This window comes from Antrostomus carolinensis, unplaced genomic scaffold (genome assembly GCF_000700745.2).
Source record: "Antrostomus carolinensis isolate BGI_N321 unplaced genomic scaffold, ASM70074v2 scaffold10876, whole genome shotgun sequence".
Taxonomy (NCBI): domain Eukaryota; kingdom Metazoa; phylum Chordata; class Aves; order Caprimulgiformes; family Caprimulgidae; genus Antrostomus; species Antrostomus carolinensis.
In genome coordinates, this window is record NW_010321175.1 from 85,216 (window position 1) to 90,148 (window position 4,933).

Genomic DNA, 4,933 nt, shown 5'->3' on the forward strand with positions numbered 1-4,933 from the left:
AGAGCGGGATCCCGAGCGAAAGCCAGAGAGAGAGGAAAAGAGGAAGAGCCCCTCACTAATATACTGGACATGATGTGATATATGGAATATCCATCCCACTGGCATACCCAAATGTCAGCTTAGCTTATCAATTTAAATATTCCTCGCCCCCTTAGATCTTGCCCTTGCAGACTGACAGAACACAAAGTCCTTCACTTCCAGTAGCAAAAATGCAAACACTGGGATGTTGTCAGTGTCTCTCTCATAACAAGTCCCAGGCTGAAAGCAAAATGCAGCACTATTCTAGCTACTAAAAGGAAACTCAGCTCTGTTTCAGCTAAAAACCAGGACATAAACACTGCACTGGTTGCCTAACAAATTCAATAAGAAAGCAAATAAAATCCTTAAAGCATGAGAAACATGCATTTTTAGAGTAGATATCAATTTTTTAACTGATTGTCACTGAAAGTTGGCTGCCTTCGAGTTAGAGACTCTGTGGAGAATGTCTGATATATAGATAGAAGAACCAACTAATTTAACTGTAGTTAAACATGCACCTCCTCACTCAAATGCAATGGAACTAAAATCAAAGTGGAGAAAGAGTCATACTAGTAAATGTTACTGAGAGAAAACTGAGACAATTCTGCATTATGAAATGTTAGCACAGAGTACACATGAATAGCACACAACATCCTAACAACATTATGTAAATTCTGTACAAGCCATTTCAATATGTAACAATATTTATACAAATGAGGTCTCAGTATATATATAAGAATATCTATTCTAAGCCAAATGACTACCTCTACCCCTCTCCTTAAAGAAAAACAGATTAAGTAGAAAATAGAATGAATTACACTTTCCTAAACTGTAGCATCAGAAATCTGGGGCCGTGCTGTAGGAGCAGGAGGACAGAACAATGAAAGCCATCCCTGTACAGTAGCATTTTACAAAGTCAGTCACAAATGAGGTCTGGACCAGTAGTTGTCAGCCATCATGTCACAGCTATTTAGAGTCCCAGATGAATGAAGCCTGTAGAGTAAACCTACATCCTAATGGACAATTTAATTCACAAAACCGCTTCTACAAATGGTAGACTTCTGGCTCAACAGGCTATTAAATGACCTGGCATAGGGTACCAGCCAAAGTTGAAAGAACGGTTGTTTGCAGGTACTGCCAAGGCACATTACTAATCAAGCTGTAACCACTTTCTATGAAGTCTGGACAGCTTATTGCAGACTTGCCCACATCATTCATTAACAATGTCAGTTATAAATAGCAGTTGTCTAAGCGTTAGCATTCGCATGAGAATCTGAAGCTTTATGCTTGTCTGATGCCTTGTTTTCAGAGCTAACAATTCAGAATACTTCCTGTATTTCTAAATAATAATAAAATTACTGATTTAACCAGTTACAAGAAATCGCTAATGTTGCAGCATTAGCAGGCAATTTCATTATTATCCTGACATTAACTGCTCAGATGATTTCTTATTTTACTAGTCCATCATGGATTAAGTCATATTAGTCTTTCTGAGAATGTCAGTATAAAACCTGTGTGTGAAAATACAGATGACTAAGTACAAACCAACATGGTAAGTTACATATGGATTACCTTAGAAAGGAGAAACATATCCATTAGTACAGTGCTTCTACTGAAGAGACACATGTTCTTTCAGAGAAGCTAAATGTCAAAGAAGTCTGTTTTGATAGGGCAGCTACAAAAGTGTCATAAGCATTAACAGAATTGAGAAAATGAATGCTGTTATTACTAAGCATATCAAATTCAGAGAGAAAATCATTAGTGCAGCACCATAACATTTTCTAAGTTGTTTTCTAATTACACAGAACAGTTTGAAATTTGGTAAAGAACTTAAAGACACTATATATGCAAAGTGTGAGCTTTAAAAATGCATTTGTGTCTTAAGGAAAAGTATTTTCTAAACTAAAGAGGCCATGAGTTTACAATAGATGGATAGTTAAATAGCCTGCAAACATTCAGTTGTTTCCATTGGAAAAAAAAAAATAAAAATCCATACATAGAATTTCAGCAGTTTCACCAGTTTATCTCTAAGAAAATTATAATCTAAACTTTATATTTGGTTTCATTATCTGCATTAGAACATCTGACTTCTTCATCCTTTTGCAAGCTATTAAAAACAGAAATGGAAAGCATACTAAGGATTAGTTACATACCTGCTAAGTAATTTTCATATCTCTATAGATATATGTAATATATACGCACAGATTTACAATCATCCTCCCATTCCAGTCCATGGCAAAGTCACATACAAACAGAAAACTACAAACAGCCAGTAGAGCATATTTTATCATTTCATTACGAAGCTTACAACTAGTAAACCAGTTAATAGAGCCATAATGAATGTGAATGGGATTAATAAATGTCAGTCAGTTCAGGGCTGTGCATATTTGGAAGCCAAAGAGCCATGAGGTATGTAACATTAAATGTAAACTGAGGAACAAAGAACCATGAAAGCTCATTTTAGTACCTCCCATTCCTACCAGAGGGACGTAAGTCTCGGAATAGAGTCCTTTAGTGGATAATGCAGAGACAGCATCTACACTTAGATACATCTGAAGGAGGAAGGTTTCTCTATTCACCAACTTAAGAGGACTTGGGACAGTAGACTACTTGAACTTATCTCTGAATACCTTTTCTCCACCTTAAACATTGTTTCCAAGAGATCCTTAGAAAATAGTAACATTAAGATATTTCAGCATTTTATAACATTTACATTCACTTCCATTGGCTTCCAGAAATCTTCCACAGAAAAAAAGCAAACAATCCTCTTGGAAACTACTAGGAGTCAGGCATATAGAAGGCTGACCTCCAGGTTATGTTTATCTGTGCTGGCATCAAGCTTTCCTTTTTCTTCTCTGTTCTAATGAAATTCTTTGGCTCATCAGTGACACAGGTGTATCTACTTGAATGATGAATGGACAACACTGTATGAACACACTAAGGAGAAGATGGAAAGATACAGGGGTCAGGGGCTGGGATTGCAGAAATTCAGCTATATAGAGCATGAAATCTTATATTTCATTCCAATTAGACACACTGGATTTTTAGTGTGGAGAAACTGAATATGCATTACAATGCTAAGCCTTGCATAAAGAGAAGGAAAGAGTACCTGTGCACTAATACTTCTTTCTCAGATAATTTTGCTACCATACAACCTAAGTCTAACAGTGATCTCTCATTTTATGTAAAGGCTTTCTTTTTTCATAAGACAATGAAGACATAAGAAAGAGGCTAATACAGTCATGGGTTTTGATAGGAGGAAGGTATATTTAATACTATGCTTTTCAGATGCAGGTACTATGTTTTCATACCCGACACATAGACTTTGAGAACCTGATATGAATAACTTAACTGATTTACCAGATAAAGGATGTAATTTACTTAAAATTCTGATTCAAAATCTAGTATGAATAGTCCCTTAGCTGTCTCCTTTAAATCATACAGGTGACAATGAACCTATGTGCTACCACAAATCCGGTACATAACAGGAAGTAAGGAGGTTGAGCTACTTAACAGAACAAAAAAAAAAAAACCTACTCAAAACTAAACAGATCATTGTTTTAAGTCCTATCGACCCTAAGGCTTTGTCTTTTGAATAACTGGAAAGAAAGAGACCCTGTTAGTGGACATTAAATATCATCAACAAGCAAAGAAAGGCCCTAGCAAGCCACTAACTGTACAAACAGCTCCCCTGCCTACACAGCGGAGTTCAGCCTTCACAAGAACTGCAACTTGTTTTCCTAAGGCAAAGACTTTCAAAGTCATCAGTTCCCACACCTACCCTCTCAAAAGGAGTCCTGGCATTTTGAAGAAAAAAACAAAACTAAACAAAACATAGTAATAAGCATTACTACTATGACAGACGGAATACAACAAGTGAATTGTGCTGTAAAAACAAAACACACCAAGTGACATGAATGCACACATGGACAGCACACTCGGAACTACAGCTGACTGTAAGCTCAGGACAGCCTGACTGAGTGTTCCTGTCATGCCAGGTTCATCACTCTGCTCTGCTGGTGGCACAGGCCTCTCCCCTGAGCCTCCCCCCTGAGCCACCTGAACTCAGATGCAGTAAGAGCATTTCAAGTCCACATCCCTCTTCTTGGTTTTGTTATATGGTTTATCTATGCAATGAAAGAGTGAAAAAGACCGTTCTCTCAGGCCACCTAACCCACATGTCATTTTGACTTGGTCTGCATTTTGAAACAGTGTCAATGCCTCTATAGTCCTCAAAAGCAATAGGACAGTATTCTTAAACTAGTAAGTTACCATAACTCATTAAAATTTGAGAAAATCAATATAGTAATGGGGAAAAGAAATCATCCTTCCTCCAAGTCTCCCATTTTTTTTCAGTTTATTTAGACTACAGTAGTAAAGAGTTCAGAAATGTCAGGTTTAACTTCTGTCCCCCACAGAAATCAATAGCCAGTCTTCTTACAAATTCACAGAAATTCAAAGTTTATCTTTGTGAGCACTGACTGAATAAAAGTAATTATTAAGAACCAGTCTCAGTACTCTAGAAGAGAATGCAGTTCCTCTTTAAAATCTTTATTTATTTATTTAAACTAGCATTGACTACACTTCAGAACTAATTCTGTGTCTAAGGCAACAACTGCATGTATGAAAACATCCAGACAGCCTTACCCAAGAACCACCTTAAACATTCACACTGACTTGACAGAAATCACCAGGACATAAGCCATCAGCAGTAAGTGTCCTTGCTATGTAGCTCCAGATGTAAAACACTGACTTTTAAGCCTATACATAAGTTCTTAGAGAGGTAACAAAGAAATATTGAAGTTTCTTTTCTAGGTTACGAGATTCTTATACACCATTATCTGAATAGAAAAAAAAGACTCAATGATTACCCACATACATGATTATTTCAGTGGATTAGTTTCAGAAACACCCC